Below are 27034 nucleotides of genomic sequence, written 5' to 3' on the forward strand. Positions count from 1 at the left end.
GGCGTTAACACTTTCTGCGGAAACGGTTTCAAAAGGTTTTCATGTAGACCAAAGGCCTCATCACCAACAAATACAAAATTGAGCCCTTCCTTGGTCTCTGCATTAGTTGGCAAATTCAATTGTTTGCTCTTCAGTTTTTGATTGAAATGTGTTTGTTCAATAACGCCACCATCAGATAGTCTTCCATTCTTGCCAATATCAACCATAATAAATTCATAATTTGCATTCACAATAGCAAGCAATACAATACTAAAAAAGCCTTTGTAATTGAAAAAATATGAACCGGAATTTGGTGGTGGGTTTATACGAATGTGCTTCCCATCTATTGCACCGCCACAGTTTGGGAAATTCCAATAATCATTGAACTGCTGTGCAATTACTTGCCACTCTTCAGAAGTTTCAGGAAACTGTAAAAAAAATTTAAAAAAAGTGTCTATATGTTAATATATCAACACATATACAGTATATATCAGCAACTTCCAAACATGCATCAACTTACTAATATATTGTGGTATATTAAAGGCAAGTATATTAAAAACCACTCCTTGCAGTGGTCATTGCATAGTGCTATCTTTAAAAACACTGCATTGAAAGGTACGGTTGCATCCACTGTGTATATATTGATAGACAGTTAATAGATAGATGATAGATACATAGGGGCCGATTCACTAAAGTGCGTTTTAACATGCGCTATTTATTACAAAATTTCACTATAAGTATACTTGCGCTATTTTACACGCGACATTGCATGTGTTATTTAACTAGCGATGATGATTTCATAGTACCTCATTGTTATGCTATTTTATACATTATATTAACACCTTACCTTTAAATACTCCCCCTTTAGAGTTTCGACAATGGCATTGCACGTTTCAGGTATAATATGTCCTAGAGCTTGAGCAGAAATTCCTGTTGAGAATTTGAGATCTTCAAATGACCTCCCAGTTGCCAGAAACCTCAAAGTAGCAATTAGCCTTTGTTCTGCTGAGATAGATTTTCTCATTATCGTATCATCTTTTTGAATAAGTGGACCCACCTTCTGGAGTAGGGATCGGAAGCATGATTCAGACATCCGCAAATAATTTTTGAAATCATCAGGGTTATGCGCTTTTAACTCCTGCAGAAGTGCCATATGAGACAATGTTTCACGCTTTAAAAGCCATTGCTTACTCCAACATGAACGCTTTTTCTTCTTCTTCTTCTTCTCCTGATATGTTGATGCCAATACTATTGCAAGTGCTGCTCTGTATTTTGCACCCATAAATATTGGACTCATAGTCGGAAAAAACAGCAAAATAAAACCACAAACAACGAAACCTCGTGCACAAACGAAAGATCGCTCGTACAATGAGCACGTCTTTTCGTATACCGCCGTACTGTATGTACGTACGTATGTACGTCATTTCTGGGGTCAACCCACAACAGTTCAGTTTCCGGGGCATAAAGTTCGTACGACTATTGTCTGTGCGTTTGTGGTTACAAAATCGTTCGATTTGTGTTTTTAGCCAACTATTATCCTGCTGTTGTGATCGGACTGTTTATGTTGGATCGTTGCAGTTTAACGTACGACCAAAATACGAACGATCGGCGATCGTTCGTCGGCGCGAGACTGAAATCTCAACGTGTATGGCCACCTTAAGAGTCTTATTTTTTCCTTGTTAGAATGTGTGTACAGCTAAATAAACATTTTTATTGTTATTGACTGGAATGATTCCTAAATGGGAGCGGATGTTACTTTACTGCAAACTCCCAGAGTGTGGCTAAGTGGTTTCTCCTCCTGCAGGAAATAGGAGCAAGCTAACCAAAGCCAATGGAATGAAGTGAAGAGAAAAGGCTCCTTCAGATCCATATTAATTACAGTTCCACAGTCTATTAAATACAGCAAAGTCCAACTTTGTATTGAGGCCATGTGACTGCAGGGTTCCACTAGTGCACAAAATGCAGAGATTGTGGTCCCCCCCCCTCTGGGTCTCAGCTGAAGAGAAATAGTTGATGTCTAGGAGCAAATTGGGCTTCCATTGCAGTATGTGGAACCATTGACAAAGGTAATACTCAAGCCAATGACGGGGAGCTGGTCATCTGACATTGTGATCCAGTCATTCAGGATGTATCTAAAAATATATATATATAGGCAAATTGCTTAGACATCTGATTGTGAAGGGCAGGTTCATTCACATGGCGAAGAATGTTTTTCACTAGAGAGTTTTTTCATAGCAGATGGAGTTTAAAATGACACGTCATGTATGTAAAGATGAAAGAAATTTCAATCTTTTCTGCTTCCCTGGGTAGATCCATATGCACAGAATAGGGGGAAAGGGGGTTTTGGTGTCTAAATAATTACCTTCAAACACTAATACCATCCTCTCATGAGAAGCAAATCTGGAATTGATGGTCCCTGTAACCTTTTAGTCTTTTGTTCTTCCTTCTAGTCTGGTTAATGGAAGAAACACCTGTTGAATTTGAACCCGCTTTGGTTTTATGTTACAAGTTATGGGCAAAAGGTATTTGAATCTCATAGCACCTCTTGCTTTACACTTAAATCCAACTGTGTGGATGCTGCCCCCCTTCCCAGAATGTCCCAGTAAGAAAAATGGTTAAAGCCTTGGCAAAACATTAAATAATTGAAGCTGTTTATCCTCCCTTCTCTATTAGCCTGACTGTGTTACTTTGGCATCTGCTGCAGGCAGGAGATATCCAGCTAAACAGAATTTGTTTCTTATCTTAAATCTCCAGCGAGTCTTCCCTTTATCTGTATTGGCCTTTATTCCAACACTTCATAGATAGAGCTTCATTATTGATAATGTGATCGATTTGTATTCTGGCTTAATTAGAGAAATCGTTCATTAGCTGCTAGCAACAACAGTTAAACCAGTGGTGCCTGCTGGAATTACTACATCTTCTAGATTTGGAATTACAGTTAAAAGAGAAAATTCTTTCTTTTTTCAGCATTTTCATATTAAATGTTGTTTACCCAGGGCTACACATTGCACCATGAACAGCTGCTTATCTGCTCCTGCAGTTTCAAATTCATTTTTTTTTTCCGCTCTTTGAATGAATCATTTTAGAGCAACAGACAGTAGCATATTTAGTTAAGTTGAAAAGAGTCCACTGAGTTCCCCCTTCTTGACTCTTAATTCCTGGATCGATTACTGCCCAAACCATACTTATATACACCCATTATCCCTCACACTTCTGAACACCACTTCCTTAGGTATACTGACATCCCATAGTGGAGAACTCTAGTCAGTGCTTATGGTGAAATACCTTCCTATTTGAACACTAAGAAAAATCAAAATGAGTAAGCCCAGGCTGCTACATAAACCATTATGTTTGTAAAGGTGGCCATACATTATAAGGTTGCCAAACAAGCGCATCTTTCCAACGATATGCCCATCTAAGGTTGGCAAAAACAGTGATGGGAATAGGACTCGTTGGAGCAATAAAGTGAATGCAGAGTTATCAATTATTGATCAGAAGGCATGAGTAATATAACTGCAAGGGAACACTGTGGGATGGGCACCCTTGCTGGCTACACTGAATGGGGTGCTGACTACCATACCTTAATACAAGCTGTAGCACCCATATGAATGTTGGCTATCAAGGAGTAAGTGAAGATCTTTCTCAGCAATTATAATAATATGAGTTTTACTAAAAGGGCTTCTGCTACTGTACTACCCAGAGGCTATTTGTCCATTCCTGGTCACACATGGATTTCTAATATACTAAGTTCTACAAATCAATAAATACTTCTATAGAGCGTTTTGGGAAAATAACAAAAGTCTTTCTCCCTGCAGTTACAAGAGCGTTACTTATAATCTTCCCTCGGCTCCAGATTCTATTGTCTGAGTTGCGGATCTTGTAGAATATCGTGCCTGCTGCTTCAGCTTTATTTTAGGCCTAATTTGCATCACAATGCCTGATTGCTGCAGAAAGACAAATGATAATAGCATTATCTCAATATAGCAGCATTAATAGGAAACAATTATACATTCTGTCTGTTAGAGAAGAGGGGGCTCTTATCTAAAGGGGGGAAGTTATATAAATCCAAGATATGTAACCTGTCCCTCCAGCTTTTGTAAAAGCAATTTCCAAATTCTGTTTTACTATATTATATATTTATTACTATATTACACTGTAATTGATTCTGCCATTTAAATTTTTATTATTGAACCAACAAATGTATTTTTTAGCTGTAATATTGGCGTGTAAGCACCATTTCAGTGCATTGTGCCTGAGTCTGAGCTTTCAGAAGGAGCCGGCGCTACACATTAGAACTGCTTTCAGGTAACCTATTGTTTCTCCTACTCCCATGTAACTGGAGGAGTCATGACTTTGCTGAGCCAAACTTGGATTTTTACTATTGAGTGCTATACTCATATATACCACTAGGTGAGGCATGGGAGCAGTTTAGCAATGCAGGTGCAGCTGTAAAGTGTGACTGAAGTTTATCAGAGCACAGGTCACATGGCTGGGGCACCCTGGGAAATGAAGAATATGGCTAGCCCCAAGTCAAATTTCAATATTAAATATAAAAAAAAATCTGTTTGCTCTTTAGAAAAATGGATTCCAACGCAGGATTCTGCTGGAGAAGCTCTATTAACTGATGGGTTTTGTAAAAAAACATGTTTTTCTGTGACAGAAGTTGCTGTACAACATCATTTGTCTTTTGTACTATTATCTACATTTCTGCCCCCAAGAGACCCCTAAGATGCTTGAAACCCAAGACGAATGCTGTTTGGCCCCACCTTAAAAGCAGCTCCATAGGATATATAATCATATTGGAACAAGGGTCAGAGATGATAATGATGAATTTGTGATTTTTTTAAAAAGACCTGTTCTGCCCATTATTGTTACCGGGCTTATTTAAGGAGTTTGCTGACATGAAAGACATTTTCCGGTGGCAGAATAATTGCAGGAAAGTCACTTTTGACACTTTGCTTGCTCCCAAGATGGGCCATGCCTCTGCAGAGGAACACATCCCGTGTAATGTCCCAGCCCCTGTCACCTTCCTAGTCCTTGAGGATATTTATAAAAGCAGCTGGATGACGCACATACGCCCAATCTTTATGGGATTTCACTCTTTTCTTCATTTCCTTCCCCAGTTCCTGACATTGTGTAATTTCAGATGCTCCCTCTGCTTCTCAGATTGGGAAGTTGGAATCCTCAGAACAGTCTGGGACAGGATAAACCTGGACACTCATTTTAAATAAGGAACTTATGGAAGATCCACATATGTTCTTCTCAGTTTGCTGCTGCGCTGTGCTTTCCCAACCTCCCCTTTAGGAAATCAGCTCTAAGGGGTGTTCTGAAACCTCTGAGCCGACATCAACTGTGCTGCTAACTGTGATTTACTGAAGTTTGGGAAAATCTTTTTCCAAGTGTTGAACTTTTTTCCCTTATTGTCATCTAAAAAAATTAAGTTTGCTATTATTACATTTAGTTACATAGTTAAACTGTGTTGAGTCCATCAAGTTCTACCCAAGTGAACCCAACACACACAAACCTATACTGACCTATCTATCCGCTCACATACAGACCCACACTGACCTATCTATCCACTCACATACAGACCCATACTGACCCATCTATCCACTCACATACAGACCCACACTGACCCATCTATCCACTCACATACAGACCCATACTGACCTATCTATCCACTCACATACAGACCCATACTGACCTATCTATCCACTCACATACAGATCCATACTGACCTATCTATCCACTCACATACAGACCCATACTGACCTATCTATCCGCTCCCATACAGACCCACACTGACCTATCTATCCACTCCCATACAGACCCATACTGTCCTATCTATCCACTCACATACAGACCCATACTGACCTATCTATCCGCTCATATACAGACCCATACTGACCTATCTATCCACTCACATACAGACCCATACTGACCTATCTATCCACTCACATACAGACCCATACTGACCTATCTATCCACTCACATACAGACCCATACTGACCTATCTATCCACTCACATACAGACCCATACTGACCTATCTATCCACTCACATACAGACCCACACTGACCTATCTATCCACTCACATACAGACCCATACTGACCTATCCACTCACACACAGACCCATACTGACCTATCCACTCACATACAGACCCATACTGACCTATCTATCCACTCACATACAGACCCACACTGACCTATCCACTCACATACAGACCCATACTGACCTATCCACTCACACACAGACCCATACTGACCTATCCACTCACATACAGACCCATACTGACCCATCTATCCGCTCACATACATAAACCCATACTGACCTATCTATCCACTCACATACAGACCCATACTGACCTATCTATCCACTCACATACAGACCCATACTGACCTATCTATCCACTCACATACAGACCCATACTGACCTATCTATCCACTCACATACAGACCCATACTGACCTATCCATACACTCACATACAGACCCATACTGACCTATCTATACACTCACATACAGACCCATACTGACCTATCTATCCACTCACATACATAAACCATATATACCAACATCAATACTAACTATAGATATTAGTATCACAATAGCCTTGCATACCATGCTTGTTCACGAACTCATCCAGGCCCCTCTTATAGGCATTAACAGAATCTGCCATTAACATCACTAGGAAGGGCATTCCCCACCTCACTGCCCTCTACGCTGCTTCAAATGAAAGTTCAATAACGAACGTATCAAGAAAAAGTCGTACTTTTTCATTAACAGTTCTAGAAAAAAATATAAATTTTTTGTAATGGTGCCCATCGTACTTTAATGAATGGGCCACTTAGTATTGTCAGCAAAAATAGAAACTCTAGTACTATAGATAGTACTAGAGTACTATCTATAGTACTCTCTATGCCCACCTCCAGGACATTAATAAACTAGTTAAAAAGCAAAGGACCAAGGCCCGATTTGTTAACACGGTGCCCAGAGGTCGCCCCCATTGCTTGCCCCCCCGCATGCATGCGCGTCCATTTAACTCACGTACGGAGCAGTGGTGTGAGGACGCACTAAAGTTTTCTGCGCATCCGGTCGCCATTGCTGTGTATGCAAGCAAAATTTCAGTGTGGCTTGGGGGGCATGCCGCCCCTAAATTTGTGTCGCCCTAGGCTCGGTCCCTTGTGGCCTCGCCACAAATCCAGGCCTGCCTGCAGTACTCCACTAACAACACTGGCCCAATTAGAAAATGTTCCATTTACCACCACTCTTTGTACTCTATCCTTCAGCCAGTTCTCTATCCAATTACAGATATTATGTTCTAGGCCAATATTCCTCAATTTGATCATTAACGTTTTGTTAAAATGCTTTAATATACTTTCTTTTCATAAATAGGGAAAATATTTGCATGCATAAAATCACCGTAAATTATAATAAATAATCCCCAGGGTGTGAGCCCTGTATGTACAAAGTGAGACTAATGAGAAACACCCGATGCTGGACATTCAGCCCACTGTAGTTTTCTGCACTTTACTTGCTAAAGGGATCCAGCAACATATGGCGTTGACCCACAATCACTCATCATTCTCTCTTTAGGGACAGAGGAGGGAATTATGGGAAACATAAGAACATTAAAAGTCCGTGACCCTATAAGGCAAAGAGCTGCCAATTGAGTGCTTTTATATAAGCCATGTTTACTTTTACTCCTCAGCCTTTCGTAGGGGTTACATATTTCTCATAATGTGATAGTTTCATGGAGCCCACTGACACCAGTGACACCAGTAAGCACCAGTTATATAAGAGAACATTACTTGTAGCATTAGTTTATAATTATATTCTCTGCAGATTATCGTTGACTTCTGTGTTACTATACAGTAGGAATATCACTGTTTAATGGGACCTGTCACCCTAAGAAATAAATCCAAATTCTTATCTGTTGTGTTTGCCAAGCGAAATAATCTTTACACTATATAAATTATTTGTATCTTGTTTCCTTCAGTCTTGGAATTCATAGTCACTGCAAACAGGCAGGCGCCCTATTTCTGAACTCTGTTATTAAGGCAGCCCAGCTCAGAGCAATAGGGTAGCTCACTGTGTACACTAACCTGTCTTAGGCCTTAGACCTTCTCTGGTGACCTGTCCCATCCTGAATTAAAAGCAGTTGCAGGGATGTCTCCTCCCTGGAGCAGCACAGTGGTGCAGTGGTGGTATTGCTGCTTTGCAGGACATTCAGTTGTAACCAGAAAACTATCTGCAATTCATTTGTATGTTCTTTCTGTGTCTGCATGGGTCTTCTCTGGGTATTCTGGTTTCCTCCCACACTCCAGCAAAATACAGAAAAATGTGACTGATGCTTACAGTCAGGGACCTATGTACATGATTAACAGTTTCTGGAACATAATAATCTGTGTAACATACTGGTGCTATTTATATAAACAATAATATCCAAAGGCAATGGTTCCTAAACTGTAGGGCTGGTCTGGCCCCTTATGGAGGCTGAGAGGCCTTATCCGGTTGGGCCAAGCCTAATGGCCAGTTAGGGTGAGAATTTGGGAGTGTGTCTTACTGCTCTCTTACTGTTCTCCTAGATACTCTTTGAAGCCCAGGTTAAAAGCAAAACAGAATAAGATTTAGGGATGAACACTTATAAATATGGGTATAAATACTTGTAAATATAGGTATATTCTTGGAACTATGGTTGATACAGCAATCTTTTCATCTATCTATCTTATATATATTTTATATTTTTATTATCATAATTTTGTAACTAAAAACCCCTGTTATTTTTTTTATATGAAAAAATCAGTAATGCATTAAAAAAGCACGAACAGCAAGTCCCTTCACACAATACAATTTAGGGACACAGTATTTGCTATATTTGCTATATAGGGAAATGTCTTTCTATAAATCCATTTAAACCACAAACCTATGATTGGAAAGTTGGACTCGTGTCTATTCCCACAATGTATGAGTTGTATGAGGGTAAAATCGACTACAGCCGGAAAGGACCAATTTGCATATCAGCTGGGCTGAATGACACAATTAGATTCCATTAGGAAATAGGGGGGTAATAATGTGCCTTCTGCTATAATTGTTCTTGTTCATGCCGCTGCTGCATTAGTTACCAGTCTATTGTCTGTTCTGCCCATTATGCAGATGCACAGCTTGTCCCATCTACAATATCCATTAGAGAATGAACTTCATGTATGGAATCTACTGAGCTGGGTTCTAATAACGTATAGAATTAAATACAGTGGCACTTACCTGCTGGCTTCCAGCCAAACTGGAGCTGCATGAGAAGGGCTGTGGCCAGAGAATAATGGAATGTACTTGCACAAGGCAGAATCTGCAAGCAGGGCCAGTGACATATCTAGGGAAAATAATTATACCTTCGCATTAAACGAATTGTAAGGGAAATTAATTGTCACCTAATTATTAAATTAGCTAATCTCTAATTGCTTCAACATTGCACAAATTGCATTTAGTTTCATTTTCCTGACATCCCTCCCTGTTTTACATTCATATGGCAATGCAAATAGATAAAGAGTAAGTGGCCCGCCTAGTCTGCCCAGTTAAATATATACCACACCTTCCAACTTCACCCTCTATATTTCTATTCTATCTCCCCCCCCAGTGTATTTTACTCAGAACTCCTCTCCCTCTCCCTTCCTTTAGTGTATCCCCCCTCCCTAACTCCACATAATGTGCTTTTTCCCAGGCAGAAATTGAAAATTGACAGTTATTTAGTGACAAAATATGTTTTCTGCTGCAAACAGCATAATGATGCTAATTCATTCCAATTAGGTGTTTATTTTCCCAGTAAACAAACCAAATTACTGATTGACACACACTCAGTCTAACAATTTCCACTTGGTACAACAGCTCCTGCTATCAGGGTGTGAGTAACAGTATGGTTCTGTTGGACAGTATTATGGGAAGAGAAAATGCGACATTGAATCCCAACATGAGATTCTTTATGAGCTTGTTTTATTATGTGTTTTAATTTGTATGTGCGAATTCGGTCCGGTATTCGGCCGAGTCTTCTACAAAGGATTCGGGATTCGCCCAAATCTGAAAATTGTGGATTTGGTGCATCCCTACACAGAATGATATACAGGTATGGGACCTGTTATCTAGAATGCTCAGGACCTGGGGTTTTCCTGGATAAGGGAACTTTTCATAATTTGGACCCCCACACGTTAAGTCCACTAAAAAATAATTTAAACATTAATTAAACCAAACAGGATTGTTTTACCACCAATAAGGATTAACTACTGTATATCTTAGTTGGGATCAAGTACAAGATACTGTTTTATTAGTACAGAGAAAAATGAAATCATTTTTAATAATTAGAATTATATGTACAGTATATAATGGAGTCTAAAGGAGATGGCCTTTCTGTAATTCGGAACTTTCTGGATAACTAATTCCATACCTATAATACCAAGCTGGTTGTCATGGCTATCCTAGAACATTTTCTAATTCTTTCCAAGTGTTAAACCTGTGTCTTTTCTCCTCTTTATACACTTGCAGTTACAGAGCAAAGGACATTTATAAAAAGACAAGTGTTTATTTAATAAACCCACAATAACAGCCCTTCCGTTCCCATTTTGCTCAAGTGCCAGAGAAATGCACCTACTTGATTCTATTGACAAAGTTATCAAATAATTCAAGATGCGGTGTCAGCAATGAATGTCCCAGCAGGGATACAAGTCATCTCTTATTGTCACATTTCCAATCTACGCATAAACCAGTAATGTGACTGGTACTTTGGGGTTGTAATGGGTATAATTATTATTCTTTGTTTATAAATTACTGACATGCTATATAGAGTTTATAGAAAATATTGAATCATTCATGTCTGTCGGTCACTGGTCCTGTGGAGTTTATTCTCAGGCTTTGTTTAATCAGGGGGTTAGTTCACTATTAAATTAACTTTTAGTATGATGTAGACATTGATGTTCTGTGACAATTTGCATCTGGTCTTAATTATGTATTTTTTATGGTTTAATTATTTAGTTTTTTTTCAGCAGCTCTCCAGTTTGGAATTTTATCATCTACCTGGTTGCTGGGGTCTTGTATACCTTAGAAACCAGGCAGTGGTTTGAATGAGACACTGGAATATGAATAGGAGGGGAAATCTACCCCCATTCACGTCTATGACAGTAGAAAGCAAGCATGGGTCCCGTTGATTGTCAGACAATTGTTGGTTGGAAAAGATGGCTGTCACTGGGCGGCAGATGAATTTTCCAGCTGCACAAAGCCACATCAGTTCTGTATGGCAGGGCCCCCAGGTTTGCATGTCCTGTGGTTGTATAGTTAGAGTTGCCATCCAGCCGGTATTTAAGTTCAGCCCCTGGACCGCCTCTTAAGTCCCTGATACGCCCAGAATCTAGCGGAAACCTGCGCGTTTTCTCTTCCTCAATTCTTCTGAAGTCGCCTGTGACATCATACCTCAGCCCCTTTTCATCACCAACCCACCCCCTGTGATGTCACAGTCTGCCCCCTTTGCCCCCCCTGCTGGCCGGTAACTTTCTTTTGAAAGAGTGGAAACCCTATTCATACCTTGCACCTTTCAATGAGGCTCAAGGTACAGGTGGGTAGATGGCAGAAGGGGGGGCGCCAAAATGCCTGGCCCTATTGAATGGAGATCTGCCTAATGGAGGCAGCGTTCCATTCACGGCTTAATCTGCAGAGACCTGCAGCTATTTGCACACAGTGGGCAAAATGCTTACTGGGTGGGACATTGTAAATAAGGAATAGTTTCTGCTCCTGGTCTAATGATCATAGCAACTAATTACCTGTTCAATATTTAAACCTCACATCAGTTAAAGCTGCCTGCTGATAGGTTGGTATGAGTATTGAGACCTGAGGCAAACGTAGCTCCTGTTATTATTACATAACCACCACCATAGATGGATTGCTTTCCTAAATATAATCAGATTGTCCAATTGTATGGAAAGTTACGTGCTATTCAATTGGTCAGCAAGCATTTTTTTTTTTTAATTTTTATTAAATTTTAACAGGTGTCCAACTTGGACAGTAGTATCAGTTTAACAGATAATAATGTTGTACATAGAATTATACATCTGTATCAGCAAATTATAAATCAGTCGTAAGGAAATAAGAAGGACAAGGAGCCTGTAGGTCAGACTGTCTGTACGCTGTCTACTGTCCGCAGTCAATTGCTATAGTTTGGTAAGAAGTCGGAAAATTTTCTAGGGGAGGGGAAGGGGGAGAATTCCAGGCAAGATCTGTCTCCATTAATAGCCTATTCTATTTGTTCTATCAAGAGTGGTAGAGAAAGAGGAAAGAGCAACATTAATGCGTATTCCCCTATGTTGCAGTATAATTGTATCATTATAGCACACTTTAAAACACTTATATATATTTGGGGTATCCATAAATATAGCCTAACTAGCTACCTGGTTTGGCATAACACTTTGTTTAGATTTGCGTGATTGAGCAGTCTTATTTATGTTAGATTGTCCATGAATGTAGACCAGGGATGCCAAACGGCCCAGTGCTTACTCCTTGTATCGTAGGATTCGGCATGCAGTTACTCCAACTTTCGGATATCTTCCATCTCTGAGATCGGTCAGCAAGCATTTTATCAGACAATGAAGTTGATATACGAAGGAGCTCAGCTCTGATATAAACAGTATATCCTGCAGATGACAGCCAGTCATATTAATGCTCTACTCTATATGCCTTTCTCCTTAATAATCAGAAGGTTTCATGTCTTATACTTGGGCGATGATATATATACAGTGGTGTGAAAAACTATTTGCCCCCTTCCTGATTTCTTATTCTTTTGCATGTTTGTCACACTTAAATGTTTCTGCTCATCAAAAACCGTTAACTATTAGTCAAAGATAACATAATTGAACACAAAATGCAGTTTTTAAATGAAGGTTTACGTTATTAAGGGAGAAAAAAAACTCCAAATCTACATGGCCCTGTGTGAAAAAGTGATTGCCCCCTTGTTAAAAAATAACTTAACTGTGGTTTATCAATTTCAATTTTCAATTTCAATATCAATTTCTGTAGTCACCCCCAGGCCTGATTACTGCCACACCTGTTTCAATCAAGAAATCACTTAAATAGGAGCTACCTGACACAGAGAAGTAGCCCAAAAGCACCTCAAAAGCTAGACATCATGCCAAGATCCAAAGAAATTCAGGAACAAATGAGATCAAAAGTAATTGAGATCTATCAGTCTGGTAAAGGTTATAAAGCCATTTCTAAAGCTTTGGGACTCCAGCGAACCACAGTGAGAGCCATTATCCACAAATGGCAAAAACATGGAACAGTGGTGAACCTTCCCAGGAGTGGCCGGCCGACCAAAATTACCCCAAGAGCGCAGAGACAACTCATCCGAGAGGCCACAAAAGACCCCAGGACAACATCTAAAGAACTGCAGGCCTCACTTGACTCAATTAAGGTCAGTGTTCACGACTCCACCATAAGAAAGAGACTGGGCAAAAACGGCCTGCATGGCAGATTTCCAAGGCGCAAACCACTTTTAAGCAAAAAGAACATTATGGCTCGTCTCAATTTTGCTAAAAAACATCTCAATGATTGCCAAAACTTTTGGGAAAATACCTTGTGGACCGACGAGACAAAAGTTGAACTTTTTGGAAGGTGCGTGTCCTGTTACATCTGGCGTAAAAGTAACACAGCATTTCAGAAAAAGAACATCATACCAACAGTAAAATATGGTGGTGGCAGTGTGATGGTCTGGGGTTGTTTTGCTGCTTCAGGACCTGGAAGGCTTGCTGTGATAGATGGAACCATGAATTCTACTGTCTACCAAAAAATCCTGAAGGAGAATGTCCGGCCATCTGGTCGTCAACTCAAGCTGAAGCGATCTTGGGTGCTGCAGCAGGACAATGACCCAAAACACACCAGCAAATCCACCTCTGAATGGCTGAAGAAAAACAAAATGAAGACTTTGGAGTGGCCTAGTCAAGGTCCTGACCTGAATCCTATTGAGATGTTGTGGCATTACCTTAAAAAGGCGGTTCATGCTAGAAAACCCTCAAATAAAGCTGAATTACAACAATTCTGCAAAGATGAGTGGGCCAAAATTCCTCCAGAGCGCTGTAAAAGACTCGTTACAAGTTATCGCAAACGCTTGATTGCAGTTATTGCTGCTAAGGGTGGCCCAACCAGTTATTAGGTTCAGGGGGCAATTACTTTTTCACACAGGGCCATGTAGGTTTGGATTTTTTTTCTCCCTAAATAATAAAAACCCTCATTTAAAAACTGCATTTTGTGTTTACTTGTGTTATCTTTGACTAATAGTTAAATGTGTTTGATGATCAGAAACATTTTGTGTGACAAACATGCAAAAGAATAAGAAATCAGGAAGGGGGCAAATAGTTTTTCACACCACTGTATATATATATATATATATATATATATATAGTGAGAAACTCTTTTCCTTTGAACTGACAGTGCTGTGGCAGACATCTGAAGTCTCCAAGCTGATCAGATGAGAAACAATCCCACACTCATAAGCCAGTGTTCTGCCTCAGTTGCTTCTATGAATAGATACCTCTTTTTTCCTGTATCAATAGACAGCTGATATGAATATCTAGTTGCCATGGTATCAGAATGAGACTGCATTAAATATGGAGGTGTTAAAAAAAAAATAACAACAAAAAAAAAAGATTCTATTTAACCCATCTGAAATACATATTATTTTATGTATGTTGAGCATTTGGATAGAGAAATCACTGTGCTTTCATTGTTACACAGTCATTGGGCTTCCAAGTGGCTTTTGTTACATAATGCCAGGCATACGCCATTGCTCATCTTTCTGCTGCTGACACCATTGGTAGTCTTTTAGGTTACAACCAACAGTTCTTTCATTTCCCACTAGGAATCTGCTCTACTATATGACTGTGTTCTGCCATGTTCTTGTTTTCTACACTAGCAAGTCTAAGAGATAAACTGAGACCACAATACAATGGTCCATGCAGTGCCTTCTCGCCCCAAGTGGTTTCCCTATGAATCTGGCCAAAAGCCCTGAGGCACTAAATATTTCATGGCCTTTGACAAGTCCCTTCAATCACCTCTTTTGTCCCTGTTCTAGAGTGTGGCAGGGTCATCCTTGGTCATACATGGTCCAGGGCACAATGAAGAAAGAATGCCTTTGTCCGCTGAAGTACAAAATAAGGATGACAACATGCAAAGCAGGGCCAGACATTTTGGGGACTAATGATGAGTTATTTATCAGTAAGATCAATAGACAAAGCTGTCTGAATCACTGCTCTGATACTGCATCACTTTTAGCAGTAGGGAAATCTAGAACATATCCTCCTGTCTGTCTGTCTCACACCATGACAAGAAGAATTTCTTATAATTATTTATCTATGCAAAATATATGCTGTTTGAAAGCTGCATCAAGACCAGGGCTATCAGCTGTTACTTTTGTATCACTTCAAAGCCCTTGACCCACAGCACAACATACTGCAATAGCTTTATGTGATTATGATAACTACCTGAATGGTAAATGCATATTGTTCTAAAAGTAGTTAAAGGAAAAGTAACACTAAAATTTTTTAAGTAAAAAAGCTATTCTACCCTGCACCAATAACTGCCCTATCCTGCAAACCACTTGGTATTTTAAATGCTTTAATAGAAAATACCTGTTAAAACTTGGCTTCCTGTCAATTGAAGTACGGCAATACGGCGAAGGAAGGAGCAGCATCCACTGTGCGACGATCGATTGATCGAGTCTAGCCTGACTCGTTCCTATAGAGAAAGAAGGCTAGGCTGGTTTGAAGAACAAATGGTAGCCTTGATGGCTTAAAAAAACTCTTGGATGCTAGGTACATGGGGCATGGCCACTGCTAAGGAGCACGAGTGGTCATCAAAATTCCTTGAATTACTGTGTGTTGCTTAAGACTGACTGCAGTTGCAAACAATTGTCAGCATCACTACCTTTTGAGAGAAGAAGACTCTCCATTGCCCTAATAATAAATACACGCTTGGGCAGGCACAGCAGCTATGTACAAACACACACAGCATGGAGTTATAGGCCTGGAAGTAAGATGGTGCATAGCAGGAACCCTCTCCCCCTGGTGAGATAAACCTCACTTCAAGCCAAAACTTTTTAGCAAATAGGGGTTCTTTCTCTTTGCTTTGGAAAGATAACGTGTCGGGAATCTACTGTACAGTGTAATTGCTATTATTACTAAATAACAGTGTAGAAACTTTCACTCAAACCTTCCTATCCTGGGGCTACAGCACACGGGCCGCATTCTCCACCAGTATAGAAATACATTATCCAGTCAGCCCCTGTGTTAGTAAATCAGTCCCGCTGGTTTTTGATCAGATGCTTAGAAATTGCTTTACATGAATTGAATTTGATTAAAGAGATGTGAAAAGAGGTGGCTAAGATTTCTTTGTTGCAATAAAAACTGTCAGATACATATTGGATATTGGATTTATAGCAGTGACAAAAAGAATATTTGCGTTACAAGACAGTACCTATTCAACAAACCAGAGGACTTTCATATGATTTGATTTGTGAAGTTATACAGATGTTACAGTTTCTCTCTCTCTCTCTCTCTATATATATACAGGTCCTTTTCAAAAAATTAGCATATTGTGATAAAGTTCATTATTTTCTGTAATGTACTGATAAACATTAGACTTTCATATATTTTAGATTCATTACACACAACTGAAGTAGTCCAAGCCTTTTCTTGTTTTAATATTGATGATTGTGGCATACAGCTCATGAAAACCCAAAATTCCTATCTCAAAAAATTAGCATATCATGAAAAGGTTCTCTAAACGAGCTATTAACCTAATCATCTGAATCAACTAATTAACTCTAAAAACCTTAAAAAGATTCCTGAGGCTTTTAGAAACTCCCAGCCTGGTTCATTACTCAAAACCGCAATCATGGGTAAGACTGCCGACCTGACTGCTGTCCAGAAGGCCATCATTGACACCCTCAAGCAAGAGGGTAAGACACAGAAAGAAATTTCTGAACGAATAGGCTGTTCCCAGAGTGCTGTATCAAGGCACCTCAGTGGGAAGTCTGTGGGAAGGAAAAAGTGTGGCAGAAAACGCTGCACAACAAGAAGAGCTGACTGGGCCCTGAGGAAGATTGTGGAGAAGGACCGATTCCTGACCTTGGGGGACCTGCGGAAGCAGTGGACTGAGTCTGGAGTAGAAACATCCAGAGCCACCGTGTACAGGCGTGTGCAGGAAATGGGCTACAGGTGCCGCATTCCCCAGGTCAAGCCACTTTTGAACCAGAAACAGCGGCAGAAGCGCCTGACCTGGGCTACAGAGAAGCAGCACTGGACTGTTGCTCAGTGGTCCAAAGTATGTCATTCGGAAATCAAGGTGCCAGAGTCTGGAGGAAGACTGGGGAGAGGGAAATGCCAAAATGCCTGAAGTCCAGTGTCAAGTACCCACAGTCAGTGATGGTCTGGGGTGCCATGTCAGCTGCTGGTGTTGGTCCACTGTGTTTTATCAAGGGCAGGGTCAATGCAGCTAGCTATCAGGAGATTTTGGAGCACTTCATGCTTCCATCTGCTGAAAAGCTTTATGGAGATGAAGATTTCATTTTTCAGCACAACCTGGCACCTGCTCACAGTGCCAAAACCACTGGTAAATGGTTTACTGACCATGGTATTACTGTGCTCAATTGGCCTGCCAACTCTCCTGACCTGAACCCCATAGAGAATCTGTGGGATATTGTGAAGAGAAAGTTGAGAGACACAAGACCCAACACTCTGGATGAGCTTAAGGCCGCTATTGAAGCATCCTGGGCCTCCATAACACCTGAGCAGTGCCACAGGCTGATTGCCTCCATGCCACGCCACATTGAAGCAGTCATTTCTGCAAAAGGATTCCCGACCAAGTATTGAGTGCATAACTGAACATAATTATTTGAAGGTTGACTTTTTTTGTATTAAAAACACTTTTCTTTTATTGGTCGGATGAAATATGCTAATTTTTTGAGATAGGAATTTGGGGTTTTCATGAGCTGTATGCCACAATCATCAATATTAAAACAAGAAAAGGCTTGAACTACTTCAGTTGTGTGTAATGAATCTAAAATATATGAAAGTCTAATGTTTATCAGTACATTACAGAAAATAATGAACTTTATCACAATATGCTAATTTTTTGAAAAGGACCTGTATATATATATATAGTAGCCTAGAGCAACCAGGGAGCAATAAGCATGGATCAGTTTAATGCTGATGAAATAATAAAAGCACCTGACTGGTTAGTACTTGCCCTTTAATACACAGCTCTGGAAGTGCTCAGGGGGCCTGTGGTTCTCATATTCTTTAGAATGTATTATGGTCTTACAGCTTTTACTCAAGGCTTCTAAGCAATACAGTGTTTAGGGAGTAAGGAGGTAGCACTGGGAGGATCAGCTGATAATATTATAACCAACATCTGCAGGCCTCATGAAAGCAAGAAGCATGTGATGCCTTAACCTCGGGGCATGAATAAACACTGGAGAAGGTGCATGTTGTCTTGTTTGGAACAAAGAATGATTATTGTGAACTTATTTTTGCCCTGAATCAGCTGATGGTGAACTCCGAGCCCTAGCTGACCGGCACTAGCTTGGCCAAAGAAATCATGGAGAGGTTTAGACATGAACACACAGGATCAGTGATGGTTACTCATGCTTCTGACATATGATAGTGGTTGGCTGGTCTCTCTGAAAGATAGTGAATAACACTGTATGTGTATTAATGAGAAACAGTTAAACCTTGTAGGTTTGTGGATTTTCATCTGCACTACAAATCAAAGTATATCTAGTTTTACTGGTATAAGCTTACTGCTTAGTTCTGCTGCTTTTTAGCACTGGGGATTGGGTTGGACCTATGTCATTCAGACGTGTCCATGGCAGGCGCTAAGGACAGGCATGGCCTCAACACGCCAACGATTCACAGATTTTTTTATCTGGCACAAGATACAGAACGCAGCCAGACCCAGGAAAGAGGTGCTCTCTGAATGAGCACTGAGGGGCTACATAACTGACCCCCTGTGTGTTCTCCCCAAGGCCTATACCAACAAATCATATGTTATAGTGAATTTATGTTTATTTTAAGATCCACTGGGACAGAGACAGCAGCTCAAGTGCAAACATACTCTATACCCACATTACAGGTATTCTTGCTCCTGGCATGGTTCATGTTAACATGTGCAGCAGAACTGGCACATTATGGTTCTACAAAGCCATATATCTGTCTTCTACTGACAGGCCCCTGATGATTTGCTATGAGTTACAGCAATGAGGAGAAAATGAGCAACAGCTCCAGCATACAAAAGAATTTCCATAGTTAAACAGCTGGACAGGGAGCCCACCATCAGACCTTTCATGTAGTAGAACGTTTAAAAGACACATAGAGCAGAAGTGGCAGACCTCCTTCATTTTAACCAATAGAGAGAGAGCTCTACATATCTATTTTTATGCGTTTCTAGTGATTTGATGGTATATAGTGCCATATTTAGTGGATACATTTTATTCATTTTTACATTCATTTTACATTATTTTTTTACATTCAAGTTCACTTGTTTAATGGCAAAGATCCTGTAGTTAACCTCACCAAAGAAGCAGATCTTTTCATGTATGACCACTTTTATACACAGTTACATGGCTTAGAGTAGTGCAGTGACAGGGGGCTCAGGCTAAAGGCCAGTAAGGGGGCAAGCGTATTTTCTTTTCTAGATACACCTAATAGCCCTGCTTGAAGGTCAGTTAGGGTGAGATACTGGGTATAAACCTATGTGCAGTCTAAGATCTTGGGGCTATAACTGGATGACCCATATACCAATGTTTCCAAAATCTCTTTGACTGGTTCGGACTATAAGTTGGGCCTCTAATATGAGTTTCAATGACAAAATTCTGCCAACGACTGGCAAAAAAGTTTTTATTTAATATAACTAGTAGCGAGTGTATATAAGTGACCATCAAACATGCCATTTCCCCAACAAAGAGACATTGGAGATATATGCACACAAATGAGCACAATTAGCATTCCCATAATTCACTTCCTTCAGCGTTTCTAAATGACTCCAGTTATAATTATCTTGTATTCTCTCAACAATCTCCATTTAAAATATTGTATCAGGGAGAAGAGAATAAGCTCCCTAATGAATGTCAGTAGGTTTCTTTCCTCCCGCAGAGAAACGTCAGTCAGCCTCATTTACTGGTTACAAATTCCTGGAGTGTTCGGTGCCTAAACGCTGAGTGTAGTGCGCTCATCTCGTATTCAGTTGCTGTGACTTTTGCGTCCCTCCAGGCCTCCCACTCGCATATTAACATTTCTAACTGGAGAGACTCCACGGGACTAAACAGAGATGATGCTTTGCTGCTGAGTAGGGAATCACTTGGCTGGGCATAATAATCTGATATTGGTAACTAGCAAAATAAATATATTTTGTCAAATTTTGTTTTAGATGGATAATGTCATCATGTAACTTCCCCTTTATTCACAATCCCATATAAATACCCAGTGGAGTAACTAGATGTTACTGGGCCCTACAGCAACTTTAATTTACAACCAGAAAACATTGCTAAGTTGGCCAATATTGATATTGCTTAATAACTAGGACCTCACTGGGCCCTTTGCGCTCCTGAGCCTAGGGTTGCCACATGGCTGGTATTTGACCAGCCTATCCAGTAAATCACCAGCTAGGGTCAGCACTGGTATTACAAATTTACTAGTAATGTACTGGCCTATAAATCCTTCCATTCCCAGTCCCTCTGTGTTGCTGATCTCTCTTTATAATTATGGGCCTCTGCTTTGCCTATATCACCGCCAACCCACCCAATTCCCTGCCTATTTCCAGATCGCATCAACCATTCCCCCTCTCAGCACCTTATTTCCTTACCTTTTATGCCCTCAAATTTTGTCATGTCCAACCTCCCCAACCAAAGGGCCCCTCATAAATAGATGAGAGCCCCATATAAATAGATGAGAACCCCATATAAATAGATGAGAGCCCCATATAAATAGATGAGAACCCCATATAAATAGATGAGAACCCCATATAAATAGATGAGAGCCCCATATAAATAGATGAGAACCCCATATAAATAGATGAGAGCCCCATATAAATAGATGAGAGCCCCTCATAAATAGATGAGAGCCCCATATAAATAGATGAGAGCCCCATATAAATAGATGAGAGCCCCATATAAATAGATGAGAACCCCATATAAATAGATGAGAGCCCCATATAAATAGATGAGAACCCCATATAAATAGATGAGAGCCCCATATAAATAGATGAAAACCCCATATAAATAGATGAGAGCCCCATATAAATAGATGAGAGCCCCATATAAATAGATGAGAGCCCCATATAAATAGATGAGAGCCCCATATAAATAGATGAGAGCTGTAGAAGTTGCAGCGCTTTCTTTGAAGGGGATGTAAAGTCAAAAGCTAAGAGTACCAGGTTCTCCATTAAAAATAAAAACTATTTCCAATATATTTATTTAAAAAAAAACTAAGGGGGGCAGCCCTGCCTGGGTTGGTGCGTTGTTTTCAGCAAAGAGGGGAGCCAGCCCTGGGTCTTTAAAAATGAGTAGAATATAACAGATGTGTTTTAAGTTAATATTTAGTATGTTATAGAATGGGCAACTTTTTAATGGGTCTTTATTTTTATCCTTTATATTTTTAAAATTTTTAGCTTTCATCTTCTAACTCTTTCCAGCTTTCAAGTTGGGGTCACTGACCCCGGCAGCCCATAAACTCTTGCTGTGCAATATTATAGCGATTCTCATTTCTTATTACTTATATTTGTATTCTGGCCCTCACATATTCATATTCTAGTCTCTCATACAAATCAGTGCCTAGTCGCTAGGTTAATTTGGACCCTAGCAACCAGATAGCTGCTCATATTCCAAACTGGAGAGCTGCTTAACAGAAAAAGCTAAATCATTCAAAAACCACAAATATAAATAGCTGAAGACAAATTGCAAATGTTTTTATAATTTCACTCTCTACTTCATAGTTAAAGTTAATTCAAATGTGAATGTGAACAACCCCTTTAACCCTCAACAGAAAACTGGACATTTTTTCCCTTTGAAAACATGCAGAATAATTTATTTTATATCCATCTAAGTCAGATGCCTGAGAGTAACACCATCTTTCCATCTAGAATTCCTTTTGTACATTCATCTCGAGTATACGTAGCTGTCACTAACAAGCCTCGCCACTAAGCACAGAACCAAAGACTGCCTTTGACCAACAAGGAGCTATCCTCATTAAAACCCCAGTATTGCCAGGAGACCTCCACTCCGCAAAGTGCCAATTACATGCCTGTCAATGAATAAAGGTTGCAAGTTTCTGACTTTTATATATAGAATAAATATCAAAGCCTCCGCCCCTGAGCCTCTATGTCTCTAATGATCTTCAGATTGACACTTTGCTGCTTCCAAACTGAATATCATCAGCTCTTAGAGAGGCGACTGACACCCCCTGAAGGAAAAAAGGAGTGGGTGGGAAATCTGGGCTCAAATCCACATGTAACAGGGTAAGATGGAAGCACTCATGCTATATTATACTCAACCTCTTTATTAAAGAAAGCGACAGAATGATCCAGCACATACACACTTTATCTCTCTTGCGTATACAATCGTTCCCTGTCCAACAGAACAAGGACTCCTGGACCCTGCCCATCAGAAGTCACAGGGCCCAATACTACTTAGATTTTGGGAACCCTACCCCAAAGGGTTTTGAGCACTTTGTAGGACCAGACCCCTTGGGTGATGGTCCCTGCCAAGCAGAATACGGAAGCCTACCAATACCGACTGATAAAGAAGATAATAAGGTTATAAGGGCCCCTTCTTGTTAGGAGGATTCTACTTGCAATACAGTAAGCTTGGGGTCCCCATCTGAGGTGGGGGGGGGGGATAATATCAATGAGGCAAACGAACCACTGATCACAAACCCCTATTTTACTGATCCAGATGGTAAAAATAAGACTTGGTGCCAGTTATTAATATAACAGGGATAGGAATGCTGGTTATTTTTTTCCAGAAAAGGTGGCAACCCCACCCAAGTCTGGAGTAGGAAGGAATGTTTTTAGAATGCATATAGTACCTCCCATATAATGTACTCTGCCTCTGCACACACAAACTGTAATGAATACACTGCATTAATGAGAGAATTTCATTTCAGTAATAAAATAAAAGGCTTTATCATAGCTGGGGCCATGGGGGCGTTACATTTATTTGACAGCAATAACTTTCCTGTCACGGTTCTGGTATAATGCAGCTTTATGATGTATGGCACAAGCAGAACAATCATTCCCGGTTCCCCGGTGTGAGCTCAGTGCGCATCCATCGCTGCTTTGTGCTACAGGAGCAATAATTCAGATGGGGCTTGTTCTCTCATTACTGTCTGTGCTGAGCTCTGCTCTCATGTATACGGTATACAGACTCCCATTTGTATGCGGTGCTGAGCTGGAATACGCCGTCACTTTCAAGGAGAACACAAATTGTAATTTCTATGTGAGTGAGTAAGGCATTTGTTTGGAGCAGCCTTCTCCGTGCCCCTTAGGCTTATGTCCCAGTGGCAGATTAGTAGCTGCCGGCATGAAATATATTCCTAACTAACAGCACTGTGGTTGCCACTTTACCAAAGGCAGCAAAAACTTTAGCCCTGAAAATGTAAAAAAAAAAAAAAAAATTATTTTTTTTAATTAACAGATCCATAAGTGCCCATGTCCCCAACCAGCTAGAAGAGGCAGCCATTTTATTTGGGATAGGACTTTAGATATATATATATATATTACGTTATGCTTGTTTGCCAGATTTGACCACCGATGTCTAGGGACAAATCAGGCTTATCAGAATATATGTCCCACAGGCCAACAATCAGATCATAATAGAGGCCTATTCAGGCCTATCTAGAGAGGACTGCCAGCTTCTCAGACCCACCCAGTAGGGTTGCCACAGGCAACCTGGTAAAATACCTGCCAAGGCCAAACTGGTTTTATAAATTTACCAGCAATGTAGTAGCCAATAAGTCTGTAATACCCTTAAGTTCTACTCCTGACCCTCCCCCTTAAGCCCCTGATGTTGCCAGAATCTAGCAAAAAACTAATCTTCCTTTTTCACTTCCCAGATCCTCCTCAACTTGTCCATGATGTCATAGCCCCAGGCCCTTCATCATCACCCCGCCCCTTTACGATCACAGACCACCCCCTTTGTCTCCTCCCCCTCTTGCCAGCCGATAAATTCTTTCTAAAAAGGTGGTAACCCTACTAAAAGATATCTGGCTGATTTTTAGCTTAACTCTGCCTGTGTATGGCCAGCTTTAGTATAGGTCACTAACCATCTGATGTATCACATTTGAGTTGGGGGCTTCATACATACTAATGTAAGACACTTCAGTAGTGAGTGAGTCTACTGGCAGTCGCGAATCTGGCTTAAGAGTAACCAAAGAGGAATACTTTAATATACATTCTGAGAATTGGGGAACTCTCCCATTTTTGCCTTGCCTCCTACAGGTTAATGGCATAAAATATTTTTTTATGGATTTTTCCCAGAGGTTTGTGCTAAGCTACCCCCTGCCTCAGATGTTAGGCAGCATGGCAGTTCCTTCCAGGGACAGATGGCTAAAAGGTCATAGTCACTCAAAATGCATATACTGTTTTTTAGGTAATAGCTGCCTTTTGTGCATAGAGTAAACCATGTGCATAGAGTAAACCATGTGATTCTCACAGATGAGGCAGAGAGAAGGCGCAATATAGTCATCCCCTATGTAGCAGGAGTGTCGGAGAAACTCAGGAGAATTTTCAGCAAACACCACATCCCTGTGTTTTTCAAACCTAGCAACACACTGAGACAAAAACTTGTACACCCAAGGGATCCAACACCAAAGGAAAAACAAAGCAATGTTGTATACGCAGTCCAGTGTAGTGAGGAGTGCACAGACCTTTACATTGGTGAGACAAAGCAACTGCTCTCTAAGCGAATGGCTCAGCATAGGAGGGCGAACACTACAGGCCAGGACTCTGCTGTATTTCTACACCTAAAAGACAAGGGACACTCCTTTGAAAATAGCAATGTCCAAATTTTGGACAAAGAAGACCGCTGGTTTGAAAGAGGTGTAAAAGAGGCCATTCATGTCAAAGTGGAGAAACCATCCCTTAACAGAGGCGGGGGACTTCGACACCATCTGTCTGCTACATACAATGCTGTTATAACATCTGTACCCCGGCAGTTTCAGAACTCTTCACACATCCATTCATGCAACTCTAACAAGTAACACCTGTTTGAAGAGTTGCAGGATACTTTGGTAATCCTTTCAAAGTAACTCCACAGCATTCACACCTCTGTGAGTTTCAGATGTCACCTTTCTGAAGAGTTACATAGTGCCATTGTAATTGGATTAGTGGAAGCGTACATATGCTGAGGACTTCCCATACCAGTCAGAACTGAAGAAGCTGCTTGGATGAGTAGTGAAACGTCTTCAATGATTACTAAACAAGTCCAGTTGCTTCAAATTTATTTATACTAGATGCAGACATCACTCAACGAAGACCCCTGAGATCTTCTCTATATTCTTATACAGGTATGGTACCTGTTATCCAGAACCTGGGGTTCCAGATAAAACATATTTACGTAATTTGGACCTCCATATCTTAAGTCTGCTAAAAATGATTAAATATACCCAATAGGTTTGTTTTGCCTCAAATAAGGGTTAACTATATCTAGCAATGATTAAAATAAAGTCTATGGGAGATAATTTTGGAGCTTTCTTGATAACTGGTTTCTGAATAACAGATCCCATACCTGTATTACATTGCTTAGAAATACGGCAGGAGAAACCTACCTAATGACAGGCGTCTGCAAAAGATCTCTCATTCAAATGAATGGCAGGCAGCTACCTATAGAGAAAGGGCAGCAGGTCAGCTCCCACTTATATCCATAGATACAAATATGCAGCTAAATTAACCCATAATCTGCTGAACATTAATGTTATAGAGAAATCTAATGAAAATAAACTGGTTATCATTTCCCTTTTTTCTGCATTACTCATTGCATTTCTGGTTTTGAGAGTTTTGACGTGTGGTTGTAAATATTCACCCAAAAATAAATCATAGTTAATTTTAGAGGAAGTAATTTATTTTATTCACCATAAGGCATAACCATGAGTGTTCTTTAAATGTCTAAATATCTAACGTCGGCTTTTGTGACTCGTGTTACTGTCATATTCTAATGCAAAGCCTCTGCCAGGCACAATGGTGTCGCAATACTGAGTAGGATGTCTCTGACGTATGGAAATGTCAAACACATAAACAGGGCCACAAAACACGTGCTGCTATTATAGGAACTTGGTGCCTCGGGCACATCATGGCACGGGTACAGGAAAGCTTCCCGACAGGCAGCTCCACCTTGTAGAACATTATCCCACAGCTCACACTAACAATCAGCTTCTATTAAATAGCAGGAGTGGCTATAAAACGGTTTCCTCTCCATGTTACCAATACAGGCACAGAAAACAAAGGGTGATGATAATATTATACGGTACCTGTAATATTCCCATGTAATCTTCAGATCTGCTGATGGGCCATTAAAGTCCTGGCCAAGTGGCAAATCCTTGGGGGAACCTCAGGCGATCGCTACAATAAAAGTGTTCTTAATTAGCATTTGTTAATGTTTTTATGCATCTTCATAAAGATTTGAGCAAATCAAGAATGACTAGGATTTGGAGCTTAAGGTCACCAAATAGGCTTGGTTGGGAGGCACAAAAGTGGGGTAGGGAACAACAGACTCCTACACTGCTCAGCATGATTTTTTTTAAGCTTTAAATAAAGGCAGCCACACATTGGCCAGTAAAGGCTGCTGAGTTGGCAACTTTTTGGCAGCCAGAGAGTTTGTGACCAAATCAGGAAAATGGCTGCTTGTTTGGCAACCCCCACAGAATGACAGAAACTCAGTTTGTATCTTATTTCCTATAACTGTAATGATTAGTACTAGTAATAAATGATTGATTGCCAACTCCACTGGGTGTACCAGGGCTGATATGGATATCTAGCTTCAC

The 27034-nt window shown here is 40.3% G+C and overlaps 1 long non-coding RNA gene across 1 annotated transcript; it reads right to left on the minus strand.

The window, feature by feature from the left end:
* Positions 1-1642: 1642 nt before the first annotated feature.
* LOC116409492 lies at positions 1643-26671 on the minus strand. The gene is made up of 4 exons (XR_004221880.1): positions 26522-26671; positions 25823-25877; positions 9243-9348; positions 1643-2111 (listed from the first exon to the last, which is right to left on the minus strand). It is a non-coding gene; the product is annotated as an uncharacterized LOC116409492 (long non-coding RNA).
* Positions 26672-27034: the final 363 nt, after the last annotated feature.

The sequence above is a fragment of the Xenopus tropicalis genome, chromosome 3, assembly GCF_000004195.4.
Source record: "Xenopus tropicalis strain Nigerian chromosome 3, UCB_Xtro_10.0, whole genome shotgun sequence".
Classification (NCBI taxonomy): domain Eukaryota; kingdom Metazoa; phylum Chordata; class Amphibia; order Anura; family Pipidae; genus Xenopus; species Xenopus tropicalis.